General features: G+C 39.7%; 1 protein-coding gene across 2 annotated transcripts in view; it reads right to left on the bottom strand.

Annotated features, from left to right (window-relative positions):
• LOC147336918 (protein NLRC3-like) overlaps nucleotides 1-22,576 on the bottom strand; it is a 1,139,417-nt gene that overhangs the window by 293,027 nt on the left and 823,814 nt on the right. The gene's annotated exons all lie outside the window — the stretch shown is intronic.

The following is a 22,576-nucleotide window of genomic DNA, read 5'->3' on the forward strand; positions in this document are numbered from 1 at the left end:
TACATGGATTTTCTATCCTCTTAAAGAAACTGAAAATAAATACATATAGCAATGAAAAATGTCCCGTTACATGAGTGTTTTACACAAAATAATATTCATGTGGTCATTCCCTCACAGGGGTGCCACAACTACACTGCTGTTTTGACAGAGACACAGTGTGTTTATCTAACTTGGCTGAAGCCAAAGTTCTCCAGACAAATTCAGTCTGTTTCTGCCAAGTGTGAACTCACTGGATGAGCGCCAGATACACAGAATCAAAAAGGGATAAATTACTTTTCTTATGTCATGTTCCCGTCACAAACTGGCTCAAGGAGAGGGGAAGCAGGAGTCCACAGATGAAATGTTCCTATAAATAAAGTGGAATTTATTCAAACTTTACCAAAACTTCAACACATCAAATACAAGCAGCTCAGCAGGGAGTGGATGTGTGTTGCATGTGCCAGGTGGATGCAGAGAGAGGCCAGGGCCACGTTCAAACCTGAACACGCTGCACAGTGTTTTCTTCCATTTGTTAGGGATGAATGAAATGCTTCCTTGAAAGGATGTGTGCAGTCACCAGTGGGCGTGGAAGCATGTGCGCCCTCATTTGTTGGGTGTGCAAGAAAAGTCATCCTGTCACACAGCAATGCCTACATAAATCACACCACTCTGCTTAAAATAATAATGTTTAGTGAAGCAGGTGAAGCAAAGGGCTGCTTTTAATAGGCTGGGAGACCCAGGTGTGCTGCTTTAGCTGCTGAGCCTCTTATGACAGAACAGCGGAGAGTGGTAAGAAGGGAGGAGGGGGTCTGGCTGTGTTTGTGAACGATAGATGGTGTAACTCTGGGCATTTCTCTATCAAAGAGACGCTATGCTGTAAGGACATTGAGCTGCTAGCGGTTAGCATGAGACCGTACTATCTACCACGAGAGTTTACACACGTGATTATGATAGCTGTGTATGTCCCGCCCTCTGCTAACGCTGCAGCAGCCTGTGAGGTCCTGCACACTGTAACCAGCAGACTCCAAACACAGCACCCTCAGGCCCTTTTCCTGATCTCTGGGGACTTTAAAGATGATGTAACCATTTAATTATGGTTACATAATTAATTATGTAATTAATTATGCAAAATGCAAAACGCTCAGCTGTGTCTCCAATCAAAGCTCTGTAACTTCAGAGGTGATGTTCATATGTTGACTAATGGTTTTCTTTCATTTTTGATGTACTGCAGAATATTTGTATAAAATCCAGGCCAGGAAAATCTCCTTCATGTGTTTCTGTGTTTTGTCTTCAGCTACGTTGACACAAAGGCCTCTGCTGTGACGCTCACACCTTTGATAAAGTCTGGAGAGTGTCAGCTTCCTGTTTATAGATACAAAAATATGTAATGTTGTGAACTCTGGCCGCAGCGGCGCAAGAAAAAGGAGAATTACGGGAAGCACTCACAACAGGTAAAATCAAAATAACAAAGTAAAGTAGGATAAAATAAAAACCAACAAAAGAACAACACAATATACTTCCCCGTACTGTTACTGCTAACCTCTGTTAACCTAGTAACTCTTACCTTCTAACTGACAGCTGGTCAATAAACGAGCTCCATAAACGCTCCATATTCACCTTTACATGGAATATAAAGGGAAAAGAAGAAACACAGTGCTGTGTCAGCGTTAGACATATAGATATATCCTTGCTTTTAATACATTTGAAGGTGGGTGGGAGAGGTGCTTCTCCGCGTAGTCTACGGTCTCTTTGGGATCGCTAAAGCTTTTCCTCACATCACCATGGGTCACTAACAGCTTTGCAGGGTATAGCAGTCTGTACCTGACGCCGGTCATCCCACGTAGTCTTCCTCTCATATTTGCAAATGCGGCTCTGCGTTTCCAACAGAGGGAGGGAAATCTGGGAGGATGTTTATTTTAAAAACCCTTATACATCAGGTTCTTGTTCTCTGCAGCTTTCAGCAGAATTTCCTCACCAATGTGGTAGTAGTGCAATCTCAAGATGATGGGCCGAGGAAGATGACTTTGTTTGGGACGCTGGCGATTCGCTCTATGTGCTCGATCGATGAGTGGCTTCTCCTCGAGAGATAGCGCCTCCGCCAACAGGTGTGAACCAACTCAGTCATCTTGGGTCCCTCTGTGCCTTCTGGTATTCCTGCAGTTCTTAAATTATTCCTCCTGGAGTGCCTCAAGAGCTCCACATCTCTCATCTAACTTCTTTACCTCCGCAGACAAACGCTCCACAGTGGCCTGGAGAGTGGCGATGGTGTCAGAGTGGTTCGAGGCACAGTCCTGCAGTTCAGTCAAAGTGTTATCATGCCTGGCCACGTCGCTTTTTATGTCCGAAATTGAGGGCTGGATGCTCTGGTTCAAGGATGATATCCTGCCTCCTATGGTGGTAGAAATCTCTAATATGCAAGTGTCCAGTGCTAGTTAGTTAGTTCTAGTTCTAGTGGTTAGTGGGGCTTTATTTGATGATTCTAGTGTGTGTTACATTGTTGTCATATTGTTGAGTCGCAGAGCTGTACAGTGTTACAGTTTCTGTAGAGTCTGGTATAAGGAACTCAGATCCCTCTGTGAATAATGTTCACTGAAACTGATCTGTAGTTAATGAACTAGTCAGGATTTACACTAGAGAATGTTTCTGCCATTACATGGCCTGTATTTGTAGAGCGCTTTACTCGTCCCTAAGGACCCCAAAGTGCTTTTTTGCCCAAGGACACAACGACCGAGACTGTCCAAGCCGGGGCTCGAACCGGCAACCTTCCGATTACAAGCCGAGCTGCCAACTCTTGAGCCACGATCGGCCCACATATTGTTGTCTTTTGTTGCAGACACCAAGTGTTGAGATCCTGTCTCAACCTCCTACATTCTTCCAGCAGGTTACACATTATTTTTTGTATTTGGAATCAAATATATGTGTCAGTTGGGCCTAGTGCAGGGGTCAGCAACCTTTAACACCCAAAGAGCCTTTTGGACCCGGTTTCCACGCAAAGGGTCAGGGTTCGGGAAAACACTGGGAGCCGCAAATACTTTGTGACATCTAAAATGAAGATAACACTGTGTATATTGTTTTTACCTTTATGCTTTGTGTGAACAACTACAGTGTGTTGCTTATGAAATCCATGAAGTGCTACAGAGAAAATTACATTTGATTTATGTAATGAACACATTTTGAGCTCTTAAAGAAATATAAGAAAGGAAAGCTGAACTACAATGATCCATGTAGCAAACACAAACTGTTATATCGCCTTTGGGCTTTTGGAGCCTTGACCTGACTTTTAAAAAAAGCGCGTTCATGCAAACATCGTCGGGTCTGCCGTGATATGTTTACAACGGGACTTCTGCTCCTGAACCTCTGCGCACAGCATCTGCAGGTAAGGTAACTTTATTTATACCCAAAGGCAAGGTAAATTTGCTTTACAGAAAAATGACAGCATTTGACATCCCTTTAAAAACACACATACCTAGTAAATATATAAAACTCACTGTGACACATACTTTAATATTTCGAATCAAAAACAGTTCTTATTTAATTCAGTGACAGCAACGGGGACAAAGCTGTTTTTATAACGTTTTGTCCTGCATCTCGGAAATAGAAACCTCCGTCCTGAGGGAAGAAGCTGAAATTCACCCCTTAGAGGATGGGAACCATTTTTAAGGATTGATAAAGCCATCCTCTGTACCTGCTCAGAGTACAGGGAGGCTAAACAAGACTGTGGCTCACCTATCAGACGACTGGACCATCTCACTATCTGATTCAGAGAGTTTTTCTCTGTGACAGAGGTCTGACCGAACCATGCCACCAAACAAAAGGATAAAACAGACTCAATAAAAGAACGATAAAACAAAGTTAAAATTTTTTGGTCAATGTGGAAATGAACAAGTTTCCTAAGGCAATAAAGGTGCTGGTGACCCTTTTTACAAACTGATTTGCAATTTTGATCAAAGTTCAGTTTTTCATTGATTATGGTCCCAAGATATTTATATGATTGTACTTGCTCTATTTTCTGACCTTTAATTAAAGTGACTCCGTGCCCATTTTGTTGTTTCCTAAAATCAACAACCATGTCTTTTGTTTTAGATATGTTCAGCTGGAGATAAGACTCCTCCCACCACTGAACAAAGTCATCAATGACTGGGCCGTGGTTAGTTTCACCCTCTTTCAGTAAGCTGACAATAACAGAGTCATCTGCATATTTAATAATGACCCTGTTTTCATGTCTGCCCTGACACATGTTTGTATAGAGAGTGAATAATAAGGGCGATAGGACGCAGCCTTGAGGAGAACCTGTGGAGGAGAACACTGGGTCAGACAGAACCCCATTTATTCTCACTCTTTGTGACCTGTCAGTTAGAAAATCTAAAATCCAGCCCACCAGGTTTTTCCTGATTTCAAACTGTTCTAAAAGTCTTTTAATTAAAATATGGGGCTTTGTTGTATTAAAAGCCGAAGAAAAATCAATGAAAAGAAGTCTTGCAAAAGTCCCTTTACTCTCTACATGTTTAAGAATCAGATTTAGTAAAGTCAAAAGTGCGTCCTCCACTCCTCTGTTGGGCCTGTATGCAAACTGCATTGGATCCAGCTGACCTTCAGTCTCTTCATAATCACATTTCTGAGGATTTTTTCAAAGACTTTCATGACAACTGAAGTGAGGCAACAGGCCTGAAGTCGTTTAGATTTAGGGACAGGAACCACGACTGCTTCTTTGCAAAGAGAGGGCACATGTTGTGTTTGCAAGGATTTGTTAAAAATAACCTGAAATATAGGCCTGAGTTCATCAGCACAAGATTTAATTAGGCGGCCACTAATATTATCAGGACCTGGCTCTTGTTCACATTGACTGTATGAAAGGCCTTTTTAACATCGCTGAGTTCAATGATAAAGTGCTGAGTATCTCTCAGTTTCTGTTTCAGTTCCCAAATATCCTCGCTGAAATCAGAAGAACTAAAACGAGCATAAAACATGTTTAAAGCATTTGAAAATCTCTGTCTGAATTAAAACATCTAAAATGACCTGACTGCTGCTCTGGGGATTTTGAAACCCTGCTATGGTTTTCATACAAGTCCAGGCAGACCCAAAAGTTTTTGCAGCAAATTTGCTTTCAAGAAGGTTTTTGTCTGTTTTGCTTTCAACATCTCGATTTTCATTTCCTTGGTAGCTGTCTGAAAATCGGTAACAGCCCCTCTTTAAAGGCCTGTCTCTTTTTCCTTAAACAGGATTTGACACTTTTAGTGACCCATGGCTTATTGTTAGCGTAAATTTTAACACGCTTACGGGGTATAATCATGTCTTTACAAAATACTGCACAGGAGCTAGTAACATCCACCAAAGCGTCGAGATCATCTCCACAAGACTGAAGACGGGGCTGTACGAAGTCACTTTATCTCTACAGGACTGTAAGCTGTCGTCTGTGAGGCGTGAGCGTGTTTGTTTGAACACAGTTCACGGTGGAGAACAGCTGCTGACATAATGTGGATCCCAAGATCCATAACTGGCCTACCTGGGGCTGAAAGTCTCCATAAATGCAGGCGTTTCGGCGGCTACACCGGCTTCCACGAGTGTGACGCTTATTTTGAGAAAATAATAGAATATAAATGTATTTTTATATTTCAATATCACAATAATCTTCCAATGTAGAACTACAAGTTAAAAAAGAAGTAACATAAATCAAATCCACTTCAGCTAAATACTTCTCATTTATTTCCATCTTACATGCTGTGACTGCAGCCATTCCCACATCTCTGTGAATGGGACTCATGGACATGGATCAGTGGTTGTTGATCAATGGTCCTGAGAATCTGCATAATTAAGATGAAGGAACGGAGCTCCCAGCCCATCGTTCCTGCAGCTGCTTTCAGTCTTTATGCAAATGTCCTGTTTGTAAGACTGAAACCTGCAGCTGAGACTGAAGACGTCACCTGATGATGACGACACGTTTCTCCCACAAAACGCTGCGTCCAGATGAACAGAAGCAACAGACTCACTTTCCTGGATGATTGAGATGCATCAAGACTTCATTGTGTGTTACTTCTCATTCAGCACAGACACATTATTCCTGTTAGGTCATGTCAGCTGTCACTCAGTACAAGCACAACTGTGAACAACACAAACTTCTCTTCAATGTGTCACAGAAACACTAAGTGTGAGAGCCTGTATGACACACAGGACAGACTGTAAGCTCTGCTGGCTGCACAGCACTTTGTAGCAGTTTTCCAACATGTCCTCCACCCGTGATGTCAGTGGTGGGACCCCAGTCACAGCACTCAGCACCACCTCCTTTAAATGGATTTTATAGCAGTTCCTCCCGTTACTCGGTGCAACGCTTCTTAAATGTGTTTTTGCAGGATAAAACACAGCAGGTGGTGTAGAGAGGACGTCAGCTGACGGAGCAGAGGGAGGCAGACTGTGGATAAATGACAGAGTGAGAGGAGAGCAACCATGACAGAAGCACAGGTGTGGCAGATAGAAGTGGCTTTATAGACACTTATTGTCAGTCCTCGTGCATGCTGTGGAAATAAGTGTCTGTGTCATGAGGTGACATGTGAGCTTATCTTTGGTCAATAAAGCTGAACGACCAGTTTTCACTTTGCTTGTTACGCTTGTTTAGTGACGTCTGGGTTTCTGTGGAGCCCGAATTTTGATGAGTTCTGGTGAAATCATCTGAGATCATCTGAGCATCGGTGAAGAGTCAGCAGAGAAAGTGTGGGACAGAAGTTTGCTTTGGACACATGGACTGAAATCAAAAAGTAACAAACAGGATTTCCAATGGACAGTATGGAGAAGTGAAAGTACACAAAGGCTGTGCTGGAACACGTGTGTTACACTTTTTGACAGCTGAGAACAAAACACAATATTTTGCATCATCTCTGCAGTGTCTCTTCTTTCCTCTGCTGTTGTGCTTTTAGCTCCAAACTGTTTCAAATGGTTTGTCAGCAAGCTGACCTCTGACCTCTGCAGTACTAACTCCTGACCCGTACAAAGAGCGGGCGTTTCTGACCTTTGACCTGCAGCTGTATGTCTCTCAGTCTCAGTTCTTCTCTCCGTCACTGATGGAGCAGGTGTAGTTGCTGCTGACAGTCAGTCGTTTGTTTTCTCAGAGTGAGGCTGAAGTCTGAACTGTTCAGAGCATCAGGTCTCATCAACGTGCGCTGCTGTAACGCCGCTTTGTCCTCTGAGATCACCAGGTATGAAACCTGAGTGCTGACAGAGCAGCATGTTCCCCCTCATTCACCTCCACCACCACAGCCAAGGCATGCTGGGAAACTGAGGACACACAGACGGAGAACTGAAGTGTCTGCTGTGTGTTCATCTCAGAGTCCTCACAGGTGACACATTAGCTCCAGAACACCAAGCCAGGTGTTTGAAGCCTGACAGGGATTCTTCCCATCCAGAGGGAGGATTTAGCTGCACAACAATGAACATTAGTGTGTAGTTTAGAAACACAGACTGTGCCTGCACTGCATCTAGTGAAGAAAAGTGTTACTGCCAGAGAACCAGGCTCCTTTAAAGCAGCTGATATTAAGGTTGAAAAATCAACAATAAGCTGATGTAATCAACGTTTCACAAAATGGTCAGCAGCTAAAATCTGGAGCCGTTCTTTGGTGGTAATTAACAGTTTGTTCTTGTTAGCTAATTATGTCATTAAAGGTAGCAGCAGAAGCCTTGTGTTGAAAGCCCATTCACTCACACATTCACACAGTATGTGTGTGTCTGTGTTACACTGTGGACATCCCTTCTGTTGGAGCGCCATCTTGTGGCAGGTTTAAGAAATGTTCTTCTTGTAAATCCAAACTGATGCACCTCCATAGCAGACTGTGGAGGCTTTCAGTGACATGAAGACTTGATTTATACTGTCATATTCTCCTGTTACACAAAGCACAGCACGCTGAACATGGATGAACTGAAACTCCCAGCATCTGACTGAGGAAAAGCACAAATCATTCTCACACTGACTCCTGCTTGATTTTAGATTTGCTTTCAAATCCTCACACTTTCATATGAAGCACTAAATGGGCTCCAGACTGTTTATCTCAGCTTCCTGTCAAACACACTGCTGCTCACACCGAGGCTCAGTTTACTCCTCCAGCCTGGCTTAACCTGCTGTCTGTTAAAAACAGTCCCACACTCCTCTGTTTAATCCTTCTGATCAGACTCTTTGATTTTGTATTGTTTTTACCTGAAGTTGTGTTTTTGACATGGTTCTGTCTGTGAAATAAAGCTCACACACACACTGCTACAGTCCTTCATACACTTAGAAACGAAGCTGCTCCTTTCCTCAGTGCTGACACATAAAGAAGAGTTGGTTTTATATCCAACACGTCTCTGTTCCAGAAAACAGCTTCAGCAGCCTCTGAGTCTGAACTTGGAGTTGGTTATAAGCCACAGGCCTGTGTGCACAGCAATGAGGAAATATAATGCAGTAAGTGAAACATGGATGTGTGGAACAGATTATCCCAAAGGTTGATTCTGTTCATCTGGACGTTCTCAGTGAAACATTTGGTCTCTCGGTCAGGTGACTCCTTTAGTCTCAGCTGACTGCAGCTTTCCAAACCTTTGTCACTGGATCACTCACTTCATCTCCAACGTGTCCCTGACACAGACAGCTGGAGCCGTTACAGCAAAATCATTGATCATCGTTTTTAGAACATTAGCTGGTGTTGGTGGGCAGGCTAGCAGTGCTAATTGTTAGCACTAGTTCTGCTGCTCTCCCTTTGTCTCTGTTATTGTTGGTCTTTAGTGAACAATAGAAAGTGTCTTCATGAGACTGTTGCCTAATGTTCAAATGTAGATAACACCACCTGCACCAACCTGTTACACAGCACAACCCTCTGGTGTAGCTTTGCCCATACGGTAAAATATATAAATATATTTTAAAATACATTTTAAAATATATTTATATATTTTGAAATGTATTTTAGCACATATATTTTTTGGCCATTTTTTGTATATTTTGAAATATATTAATAAAATATATTTCAAAATACAATTTAAATGTATTTAAAATCATTCAAAAAAATATAAATTTAACCCTTCATATATTTCTAAGAAAACACATTCACATGTAACATCTGAAAGAAATCTTTATTTGATGTTTAAAACATACATATAGCATATCAATCAAGCAAGGAATATTCATTTTATAAGTTTATTCTCATTACATACTTAAACATTCTAAAAGAAACACACACACATATACATATATGTGTGTATATATATATATATATATATATATATATATATATATATATATATATATATATATATATATATATACACACACAGTCTCAGTTCCCCCAGCTTTCACTGCAATCCTCAAAGCCCTTCTGGACACACTGGGAAACCTCTTCCTTACCCCCACTGTAACAAACAAAAGTCCCAGTTCTATTACTTTTATCAGAGTTAAAATAAAAATGTGATTTATGTTAGCTGGCTTCATTTAGCAAACAGATATTTCTGTTTATATAGATACAGATATTAATACAGATATATTTTACGCATAATTTACCTCTTTTTTTTTCCTAGATGGGAAGTCTATCCAGTTCACATTACAGTAATGCTAACACCCCTTTTGGTCGTCTCTCCTTACCTTCCAGCATTCATAAATCTGTTGACCTTCTTTGTCTGAGACCAACCACTACAATGCATCATCACCTATTTGTATTGGTAACTTACTTTACAACCTATTTTAATGGTTGCAAAGTAAGTTACTTGTGCTGTATGCAATTTTAGATACACAGAAAGTCTTCACTTACTATATATGACTGTCATAGTGTCCTTATCAAGGGCAGTTCTTCACTCTGCGCCGATGTCCGTTTTGCTCTGTCCTCCTATAAAAAGCATGAACATTTGAGTGTTTGACTAGTTTTAGATTTCCAAAAATTTGATATTTGTACAACTAAACATTTGAACTACAATTATATGCTATTGAGCGATACTTTTATGGGTAATTTTTGGTAAAGAAACTGGTGACAGAGTTGTAGGCTTTTTAAAGTACTATTAGCTAACCATTTGAACTGACTTTCAAAGCTGATTACCTTTTAAATTGCTGTGGATCAAAACCTCCAGTGGGAAGGCGGCCATTAGAAGAACACGCACCATTGAACCTGAAAATAACAAAAACAAACAAAAAATAGAACAATATATAAGAGTCCGGTAGGGTAATAAATCTCTTCTGAAGCAATATAGTTATTTTGGGTGAAAAACAAAACATTCCTCTAAAATATATATACTGACATCAGCAATCAACATCATGATTGTAATTATTTCCTTTTTAGTACATCTACTGCTGTTTGCATGTGTCAAGCACTACGACTGTATCTATGCATATAAATTCACCATATATATCCAGCAAAAATGTTTTGTTATAGGAAAACAAACAAAGGCATTCAATCAGAGGTGAGAAATTAATTGAGAATATGAATTATAGGTGAACTATTCTTTACCTACTAGCAATCAAGCTTCTTTAACCAAGAAGCTTGAAATATTTGAATGTAAAATAAAATAAATAAATAAATAATAATAAAAATAACATGATGTAATTAAAATGCACAACTTACATTAAGGAAATCTGCATTTGTATCCACAGGCTAAAAGTAAAACAGTAAATGTGTTAGTGATAGTACAGGTATTTGTAAAAAAAAAAAAAAGAGGCAGTAACTGTGACGCTTCTAGTGGGATGCTAAATGCAGAGATTTATATTTACAGTATAATACTGCATGTACGGGTAGCTGTGTTGTGAACTGTAACTGAATATTAGAGAATCTCAGAGAAATTAAATGTATTTATTTTTTTAATTTATCAATCATAAAACCGTCTGTTTTGAAGGCCTGTTACGATAACGACTTTTTGTTGGTCGGTATATTGCCCCATAAACAATTGCGACAAGTTATGTCATTGTCATTTTAAGACCATTTTATGTCTTTGAATGTATAATCATAATATAACACCACAATAATGCAAGATCTACACACTTTCAATTGACAAACCAACATCTAATTCTTAAAGTATTTAGATCATTGAAATTAGGAATCAAAATATTAGATACCTTAAAAACTTGAATAAATAGTAAGTTTTCTAACAAATAGAAAACAATGTTATTTAATGTTATTGTTATGTTATCATTATATTTTATTTTTGTAAATATAATGGCGGATAAATTACATCATCAACAATTATTGAGGTCATGTACATGTACTGTGTGTTAAGTCGATATATCGATTATTGTGATAGGCCTACTGTTTTGGTATCATAACGAGCTTGTCAAACATGCATGACCACTAAACAATGTCTAAGCAGTAGTACTGGTCTGAATGACAACAAACATAACTAGTGTTTTGGAAAATCTGTTAGAAAACAGTTATTTCAATAATTATGATTAGCATGTGACACAGACACCGCATAAAAAACCACAACAACAAATACTTACTTTAGGAGGATGGGGGAGGGCAGCATGAGGTTGAGACTTTGACATCTGTAAGAAACAAATTCATGTATTACAAACAAGTCACTTAAAAATACATTAATGTGGCAGACTGTTCCCTGTTCAGATGCAGTGTATAAGTACAATCAGGGCTGTCACAACAATGGGGTGGGGCCAAGTGGCTGCAACCCTAGGTACAATGTGCAGGTATATATAATTACATATAATATATGTGAATAAAGCAAGAATCTGTTTAGGTTAGTCACTGTGCTGACTGATGTTTGCTAGGTTTATATGATTGCAAACTGCACAAAAACAACAACAGCAACAACATTAATGACAATGACAAACAAAATTACTTACATTTATGTAAATCTCACATTAGGAAGATCTGCATTCGATTTCATGGGCTGAAATAAATAGGCAGAAACATTACTGCTAAAAAAAATAAAAAACAAAAACTCTAAAAAGCCTAAAAATGACTTAAAAAGCAAGGAAATGTGGAACATTGTAATTAGCGAACATTAATAAAGCATAACTGTTCTTTGTTTCTAACCTTGGTAAGTACTCTGTAGCCAGAAGGAGAGGTAGGATTTCTGTGAAAGCCAAATTAAATGTGAATAGGCTTTGATAGTTATTGAGAAGGCAGAATAATAAGAAAAGGCAAAAGTACGTCACAATATAATTAATTAAGTTACATATTTTGATTACCAAATTATGGAAGCGTGGAGCTGCCACCCAGGCAAAAGAAAAATAGAGCTATATCACGTTATGACGTGAAATGTTTATTGTTCTAACATTATGCTTTTCATGTTTGTATAATACAGTGGTTCTTAACCTTGTTGGAGGTACCGAACCCCACCAGTTTCATATGCGCATTCATTGAACCCCTCTTTAGTGAAAAATAAAGTGGTTTTTTTTTTCAAATTAGACGTAGATATGTTTTTTACTGGTGCACAAAATGAGCCGTGCACGTCACAGCGGAGGCTCTGCCGAACCCCTGAGACCAACTCACCGAACCCCTAGGGTTCGATCGAACCCAGGTTAAGAACCACTGGTATAATATAATATCACATTATTATAATATACATAATTGTCACGTTCGCACAATATTGTACGGACGTGATAATTATGTACATTTTTCATACAATGTTGTTCAAACATGTTGTTCAAACATGATAGTATATTGTTAGAACGATAAACTTTTCACGTTATAATGTGATATACTTATATTTCTCTTTTGCCTGGGTGGCAGCTCTACGCTTCCGTTCCAAATAAGCGAGAATAAAGTAATATTATATGGGAAAAGGCACCTGCTAGCTTGATGATGGAGGCTTCTTAGACTGGCCACCCGCCTTGGCTTCTTGTCGCCACTCCATGAAATAAAGGTCCGTTTCCTCCATGCCGGCTAATTATTCATCCTCATTAAAATCTCGTATATGTTCAGTTGGCAGAATTGAGAATTTTACATCTTCCAACCACTTAATTAACGCGAACATAATCGGCTTGTTTCTTCCCGTCTCCTGTATCCGGCCGTTCCTCTCGCTGTCAGATTTCGCGCCTCAGTGACGTCGTTATTTTTCAAAAAAAAAAAAAAAAAAGAAGAAAGAAAGAAAGAAACAGCAACAACTACTAAAGAGAGTTTTTGCACGTTCATTGCACATTTGTGGGAATGTTTAAATATTTAATTTTTATTAATTACTTTTCATTATATCTTTATTTTTTAAACCACCGTGGCAATGCGCATGCGCATACACTCCTGCACGCAAAGGGCTTTGGAGTTGACGTAATGTCGCAATGCATTGTGGGAGCGCAGCACCATCTTGGCAGGTCACGAATCAAAACAAGATTGCTACGAACCATTCTGAAACGTAGCTCAAAAGAAAATGACGGTATAGAGACAGATTCTGTCCAGATGCAAAGAGACGGTACTTGATTGTTGAAATGTGGACCCGTATGAAATATAGCCGTGGAGTAGAAACCCTGAAGACCAAACCGCTATTGACTTAGCATGATCTACTCTCATACCTTGTCTGTGGAGTCAGAGCATACACGGCGCACCAATTTCGCAATTATAAATCTCTGGAGGCGCACATCCAATTCACCAAGGACTGGGTACAAGATTTGGCTATTTTTAAGCCTCCACGTTGTGAGTACGCCGTCATTCAAGCAAAGGTAAGTCAGCTTGAGTACTGCGAGTAAAATGCGTTTGATTCCCCCCAACATTCAAATTAGTGCTAGCAAAAATTCATTCGTGAGGGGGAAATTACAGTGAGAACATGTAGAGGCTCTGTTAGAGGGATAACATAGTGAGTTCAGTTCATTGATGTGACATTTTCCTGAAGGATTTAGTTATTCTTTATGGTTAAAGAAATTGCCCTAATTAATTCATATTTATTATAAATAATCCTAATTACACATCTTGCTTCCTTGTTTGTGTCCTGTGTCACTAAAAATACATTCTGTTTTAGTTTTATACATTGATTAATGACCTGCAGAATCTGCTTGTCATATTAGGTGTCCATAGTTGTCACTTAAAGTTGAACTTTATGTTTTCTCCCTCTTGAAAGTGATTACATCCTTGCATTACATACTTTAGGTTCATTTTTTGCTGATAGGTTTCTAAAAAGAAACATGCAGATTTAGAATATAACATGCAGCGTTCTATAGATGGATACATAAAAACACTTTATTTGTTACATTTATGATAAATGGATTTGAAAGTAAATAAAACACATTTGTGTCGGCCTTGGCTCATAGTTCTTGTCTTTAAATGAACTTTGTCTGTGTGTGTTTCAGGTCCTGCACTCTTAAAGACTGAATTGCAGCATTGCAGCCACAGGTCATTGTGAGCATCACAGGGAAGGTTGAAGCCGCCCACTGCAGCTGTATGGCTAGAGTCGTGGAGACTTGCAGCCATGTCACTGCTCTTCTGTTTAATGTAGAAGCAACAGTGAGGATCTGTGGCACAAGGACTGTTACAGATGAACCTGCATACTGGGTTTTGCTGGGTAATATGACCAAGATACAGCCAGAGGTTGGCCATAAGATAGACTTCTCCTCTTCAGCTGCCCAAAAAAAAGGTTCTTGATCAAAACATAGACAGACCATCTGTAGTGACAAGTAAAAGAAGCCATCCTCAAAAAAGAAAAGTTCCACCTGCTACTGTGGAGGAGTTGGATCAACTGATGGGACAATATTTTTCCAAGCATAGTTCTGTTCTGAATAACCCATAATGTTTTAATTTAGGGGGCCATGTAAATACTTTGCATTTACTGAATATGTACTTACTAAATACCACTGTTCAAAAGTTGAATAAAGAAACAAAGAAATGTTTGCCTATTTTTAATTAAAAGCACTTTGTCGAACATCACATCAGTTACAATGTAGAAAAAATGTTATGTATAGTTTACAAATGACAAAATGTTCACATAAAATCATGACAGCATTTGTATAGTATCACCCACTACTAGCATTCTGTAATTTACTGTCTCTTTTGAAAACTTATCACTTATCACATGGAGAAACCTTTGGAATGCAAGCATGCTGATCCACACAGGTATGCACACAGGTGTACACATGGGTATTCACAGACGCGGACTACAGCTTTCTTGGCTGCTGCCTCAAAGCACACTGTGCGCTGTCTATCCTGCGTGCTGCACAATATCGTTTATTATTTAGTAACTATTGATATCTATGGCTAGCTAGTTTATTGTGATGGTGCTTTTTTTTCTATTATTATGTTGCTCTTTGTTGTTTGCTGTCTCCTCTGTTTTTTTTTTTTTCTCCATACAGGTGACCCAGGAGTTTTTTTTTTGTTGTTTGTTTTTTTCTCTCTTCCCCCCTTCTCACCGTCTCTTCCCCCCTTTGGTTTTCTTTCTTTCTCTCCCTCTCTTTCTTTCATTCTTTCCCCCTGTCCTATCCCACAGTTATGTCTGTCCCGTTTGCAACTGAAAATAAAATAAATTCATAATTATAATAAAGGTCAATCAAATGGACCAATATGGCAAGGCCATGATGACCCACTTGGTAAAATAAATCCGCCTGGCATCTTTCTTGGCCTCAAGACAACAATTCTGATGGCTATAGATCCAAACGGGACAAAAAAAAAAAAAAAATAAAGTAGTCTCAGAATAGTGAATTAAACCAACATTTATTGTTGATTTTTTTTTTTAACAAGAAAAACATTTTTAAACTGAATAAAAACAATGCCAATAACCAAAATAAATAGAAGCGTACATGAAAACTACACAGTCCTTCACCTTTCTGTCTGATTTTTTTAAGGAAAACAGTTTTTCATTCCACTAAAAACAGGACAAACCCACCAGCATGAACATTAAATAAACTTACAATTGTAAAACAAAACTCATTTACAAAATGTAATAATTATCAGTGGGTCCCAGGAAATAGAATGTGACATGGGATTTAGATTTCCGTTACCAGGATGGTCGGGTTCAGCGTAGTCTTCATCACCACCTGTCAAAGACACATCATCAATATTCATGTTTGCTCAGGTTATTCACTTGTTCACATCTGTCTGAGATCATTCATACTGTTGTATGGATGTGTGTACAGTATGTATATAATTATCAGCTATGTAAAAGATATTATCATCTCTGTTCTTACCTAGTTGGAAGTCCTCCATTCAAACTCAGAGAGCCGCTGGAGGAAGGTGGTGATCCGAGGGCTGATTCTTGTAACCTTCCTCTTTACGACACGACCTGTCTTGCGGCTTGTACCAAGTTTTGCAGGGCATTTTGTTCCCATGTCTGGATTGATCCTCACAAAGAACCTTTTAACGGAAAAAAGGCTGCTTTAATTTCAAAATTAAAACATACGTTACAGCAATCACCTATATGTTTCTGCAACTGTAAAAAGAGAAGGAGAAAAAAAAAAAAGAAGAGAAAAAAGGAAAAAAAAAAAAAAAGAAAAGTTATCACTACATAAACAGCACAAGACTTAAAAGTATTTAACAAGAGCATTTTTCCCTGGTTTTACTACCACACTGGGGCACATGTTCACCAAAACGCAGCAAACCTTTGCCATCTTATCCAGGAAGGTCACCTTTTTACCCACACATGGAAGAAGTAATCTGATTGGCATGGTGGTAAGTAGCATGTAGTTTGAAGCAGGGATTTCGTAGTGCCCCATGTGTAGTGTTGGAACCCAGTCAGGATTTGTTTCATTCATTTCATAGGCTGGTTTGTTGCAATAATGCCAAATAATTAGCAACTCTATAAATAGAAGGTAGTTCTGCATGTTTGTTCTAAGTTTGTGCTATGATCTCAGAGCGCATTGAAAATAAAATTAACAGGCTATAAAGAATAATATGAACTTATTTAGAACTTACCTGAATGAAAATACTGGAGCACACCAACAGATATCTGTGGCTGGTAGAGAACTGAATATCAGCTCGTCTCGCAGCTGCTATCCAGGCTAGACGCCTTCTTTTGGTAACATCCAACACATAAGCTCCCTCATGATGTTTCCAGGTGAGGAAACAATGAAAAGAGAGCCTGTTTTCAAGCTTATTCCTTTGTCGGTAGTGCAATCTAACATTACAACCGACCACACAGCAAGCATTTGTTTGGCCTGCTAATATGGCGCCTTGACCAAAAATCCTGGCTACGCCCCATCCCGTAAGATCACGCTCCAGAGCCCTATTAACGTACGGATCTAGAAAGAAGACGCTGCATCTGGGACTCTCCTCAGCTCTTACTGGGACAGTGGCGCGGCTGCCCCTCTGTTGGTCTTCCATGGTCTCTTGTGTTCTGGGGGCCTCTGGATGTCTGGAGTTTTGATCTCCTCCATACCCGCTTCACACCCTGGAGGACGGGGCTGTGGCCCCCCCACACTCCCTAGCAGATCATTACATGGAGAAACCTTTGGAATGCAAGCATGCTGATCCACACAGGTATGCACACATGGGTATTCACAGACGCGGACTAAAGCTTTCTTGGCTGCTGCCTCAAAGCACACTGTGCGCTGTCTATCTTGCGTGCTGCACAATATCGTTTATTATTTAGTAAATATTGATATCTATGACTAGCTAGTTTATTGTGATGGTGCTTTGTTTTCTCTATTATTATGTTGCTCGTTGTTGTTTGCTGTCTCCTCTGTTTGTTTTTTTTTTGTTTGTTTGTTTTTTTTTTTCTCCATACAGGTGACCCAGGAGTTCTTTTTTTTTTTCTCTCTCTCTCTTCCCCCCCCCTTCTCACCGTCTCTTCTCCCCTTTGGTTTTCTTTCTTTCTCTCCCCCTCTTTCTCTCATTCATTCCCCCTGTCCTATTTATTAAAAAAAAAAAAAAAAAATGACAAAGGATGAACTGAAGCTCTGCCATCACGTAATGTTGCATACTGCTGTTTCTGATGTCATTTAGGAAAAAAAATAAAAATAAAAAAATAAAAAATAAAAAAAGAAGACGCTGCATTTTTAACTCTGAGGGAGGTGGAGAATGAGCCTATTTCCAAAACAGTGTAGTGTGTTCCTGTAAGTACTAAATTGTATATATTGTCAAAAACTAAAGTGTACATAGCAGTTGTTGTATCTTGTTTACTGTATCACTGACAGATAATTTCAAAGTCAATGAACGCTACATTATAGTGAGATATTGTGTAATGTGAAATACTGTAAGCAAATGAATAAACAACCTAATTCGTGATAGACCTTTGACTCTGTTTTGTTTGAATCCAACTGTTTTTTGCAGATGTGCATAAAACATGTTACTTTTAGTATTGTTATCATTATCATCATTATTGCACTAAATATATTTTAAATAAAGGATACTTTGATATACATTCTACTGTAAGGCTGGAAATGTATTTTCTTCACCCTAAAATATGTTTTGAAATGTATTTTGGTTTGAAAGAAATATATTTTCAATTTCAAAAATATATTTTTTTGGAGCATCACAAATACAAAATATATTTACCATATATTTGAAATATATTTTGGCCAGGAAAAATGTATTTTTTTACCGTATGGGTTTGCTGCTGCTGACTTTGAAAATCACACCAAACATGGAATCAAATATATCGACTCGGCTTAGACTACAGAGAAGCTCGGCACTGCTCACAAAACTCAACACAAAAGGCTTTTTAAAGACAACAATCACTTTGACAGACACACAAACACGACTGAGTACAGAGCAGCTGCTGGTTTGAAGCCACAGAAATGTTCAAATGTTTAAACACACTGCAGCGTTGCAGCCGTGATGCATTTGTGCTGCTAAGGCCACACACATCAGCTGCCTTACATTTTAGTACCAGTTCATCTCTGACCATGGCAGCACAGTCTCTCCAGTACAGTGATGTTGGTGGGGACAGTGGGGACTGATTGTTCATTGGCTGTAAGCCGGTCACATGGACGTTTAACTGGTGCTTTGGTTGCTCTGTAGTCTGTTGTGCCTGTGAGCTGCTCCTAAAATGAGACAGATTATAATTGTCACCATTCTGTTAATGACTCTTATTATGTGCGCTCTCCTCCACTGTCACACTAAACACATTAAACCTTTATTTTTGTGTAAAGTCAGGATTTATTGGCTCTTCTTAAAAGCGTCATGAAGTGCAAAACTCAGCAAACATTATACAAAAGTAGATTTAGAAGCTGAACTGAAAACATTTAAAGTGACAGTCAGCACAAATCCAGCTGACATCTCCATCCAACCCAAGTCTTCATTTAAAGTCATTATAACTGTGACACACGTTTGTTACAGTATTAATCCTGCCTGATGCTGCAGGGCCAACATCATGAAACAGGCTCAGCATTTATTTCCATTATGAAACTTTATCATTAAAAACAAACCATTGTTCTGCAGTCGTCCCAGGACTGTCGGTCAAACGTTCTCTCCACATGTTTAAGGCTGAGCTCACTTTATCGTCTGCCTGAAGGAGGGAAGCAGATGTTACTAAACATCACAATAAAACATATGAAATGGGTGCACATGAGGAACGTCTGCACTGTTAAAGCCATGCAAACATCTTCACACATGAAGCAGCAACACCTCTCAGTTTAGCAGCAGCTGGTAAAAGCCACAGTGATCCTGGAGCCTCCCTGAAGGACTCGTTCATCAGTAACTGTCAGGAGGACGATTAAACCTTCTGCACACGTCCTGTAGTTACACACTCGGGAGGAAAGACGACGTCCTCGCTCTGCAACATGATCTGTGTTTCATCCAGGACGCTCAAACACAGACTGGTTTCCAAATATTAGACGCACTGGTTCTTCATGCGTTTCTACCTGAGCACTCAGAGTCATTTCTACAACAGGCCTCCTTCACCTGCTGGTGCCTCTGTTTCTGTGTTTGGCTGTTTCCATCAGTGCCTGATGTTTGTGATCTTTGATCTGTTCTGAAGTCTCTCTTTGTAACACAAATGTTGTTTGGCTTCTTTTGCAAACAAGGCAAAAGAACTTTAATGGATTCATTTGCTGATCTTACTTTTCTGATGCAAAGCCGTCCTTTCAACGCTTTAGAAAGAAAACCAAACAATGTTTTTAAAACTTTCCCAAAATGTAAAAGCTATTAAAACCATAAACTTCTGCTCCTTGATCATGTGATTCTTCTTCTAGACTGTCTGTAATTGTTATTGCTGATTGTCAATAAAGTTGTTTTTTATAAGTTATGTTGTAAAGGAAGCTTGTGGCGAGGGAGGAGGGGCGACTAAAAGCAGGTTCATATAGTGGGAAAGTCCTCAGGTCATGTGAGGATATTTACTGATGCGTCAACACTGTCAGATAAAAGAACGGCTGCTGCATTTGTTCTCCCACAAATAAGTTTGGTGATGAGTAAAAGAATTACAGATGATGTGGCAGTTTATACTGGGAGCTGGTAGTGATGTTACTGGCTTGAACTGGGTGGAGGACGCACTAATATGGAGGTATGTGGTTTGCTGGGACTCTAGCAGCGTGCTAGTGAGCACAGGTGATATGTCTTCAGACTCTAGGCAACATATTGTTTTTGATATACTTCATTTACTGTATAGAATCAAACACAGAGGGATAGAAGTGGATTTCTTATGGCTCCCTGTGAATATCGGTGTTGATGCAATGAACAGGACGATAAGTTTAAAAAGGTGCAGCAAGAAGAAGTCGTGCAGGTTTGACTATAAAATACAGTGAAAGTGAGGTGAAGAGTATAATGAAGGTAAAGATGAAGGACGAGTGGCAGGCACACTGGGACAGAGACGGGAAAGGCAGATATTATTATACAGAAAACAGTCGTGTAGAAGAAGCTGCAGCAGAGACCAGGATGGAATCTGGAGAGTCAGAGTTGGTCACACAGGCTTGAATAGCACACTTAAAAAGGTAAACATGACACAGGAAGTGTGACTTCTGTGGACCAGAGGAGACGTTTGACGGGTTGTTAGCGTCGTCAGGATGCTGGATGGAAACGCTGTGCCTGATAGGATGATTACAGGCTGGACTTTGTCTTCCTGTTACAGATGGATCCAGGCCCTGGATGACTGCTGGACACACATGACCCACACTAGGCTGCCTTCATCCATCCTTTCCTCCTTCACTGAGACTCAGAGTCAGCATGTATGTATTTATCAGTGATTTGAATCCTTTCATTACAGAGTGAAGTTAAAGTAGACGTGTGAACACACTAATAAACACAAAGGGACACAACTACTACTCCATGATGGAAAGCTGAAGTATTACACAGCTTTATGAACCTCCTGTTATCCTGGTAGACGAGTACAGCAATAAATCTTTTACTTGGACATCTTCTGGCTCCAATAAGCTTTGAAATGTGACCATGAAGTTAGAGACACACTGACTGAAACCCACAGCTGTGACTGTGGATCACATCCACACACAGTGTAGCTGCTGTCTCTGTGTGAGCCTTTGCACTGCTGCTCGCAGCACCGTTATATCACTCAGCGCTCGCTGCTGTTATTGAATCCACTTTTTACTGTCCGTGCAATCAAGCTCCTCTGCAGAGCTAGAAAATATCTTCGAACCAGTTTATGTGTTAGGGGATCCTTTGCAGCTGTGACTGTTGCCTCTGTTTTTGTCCTTTGGTTCCTGGGAGCCTTTTACATTTCCATCAGCAACAAATATCTGAACAGGCTTTATTGTAGGAAATACAGGATTAAATAGTTGTCATTATTTATTAGATGTTGTTAAAGATGATCAGATGCTTGTTTAGTTTAATGCTGTGGCTTCAGTCAGCATCACTGTGCTGTATAGTTTTATTTTTCTGATCCTTCTGTTAAAGTTGCTGAATAAAAGCTGGTTGGTCTGCACCTCACCTCTGCCTCGAGCCTCCTTCTTTAAAGCAGCAGAGGCTCTTCATTCAGGTATCACAGCTCGAGTTGTTCTGCAGGAGACCCAGAGTACTGTCCTTGGGCCATAATGACATTAACTTTGATTCATGTCAACACGAAGCCTGAACGTCTGTGATGAACACACTATCAGCATCACTGACATATTTCATCATTTAAAAACACTTCCTGTCACTGTGGTGGTTACAGTGACATCATGCAGTTTGTGCTTTGACCTCCAGAGGGCGACAAATCAGCACAGACAGAGAGCTCCATTCAAACTTTGCTGCCATCAGGAATAATTCTTCAAATATAATCATCAGTGTTTGAGCAGTTATGATATCAGGGACAATCTAGACATGTGTGACAATACTGAACATGTCACATGACACACCTCAAACATCATGTGATCCACTCTCAGTCTGCACTTTCATTCATGACTTCATGAATTTATGATCAGTTTACTCCTGAAATATTCAAATGCTGCAGGGTGAAGAACAACAAAGTGCTGACACATGTTTGTGTTTCAAACAAGAAAACCAGCAGAAATAAATCATCTTTGCACAACATGACAGAGATTAGTGAGTTTCCAAGTTGCACTTGAATGCAGCACAGACAGATTCTGATGTTCGTGGTTGTAAACGTGTCCTCAAACGCCGCTCTGACTCTTTCCTTCCTGCTCAAAGTTCCTCTTTTCTGAACTTGGTGTTTGTGCCTGACGCTGATCGTCTCCGTGTGGAGCTCCGTGTGAAGGTAACGTTAGCAGTGTGTAATGTTTCCTGGCTAACATCAGCTGTGTGCAGCTCAGTTCCAGCACAAATCTGCCGCTCCATAGTTCACGGTAACGGACTCATGAGGTCGACCGTTAAACGCTCTCCCGCCATTTTGTCTGTGTGCGCGGATGTGTACG

This window comes from Aulonocara sp. 'chitande type north' Nkhata Bay, linkage group LG3, assembly GCF_057382095.1.
Source record: "Aulonocara sp. 'chitande type north' Nkhata Bay isolate Kocher_YH1m ecotype deep benthic linkage group LG3, A_spYH_male_GT1.1, whole genome shotgun sequence".
NCBI lineage: Eukaryota > Metazoa > Chordata > Actinopteri > Cichliformes > Cichlidae > Aulonocara > Aulonocara sp. 'chitande type north' Nkhata Bay.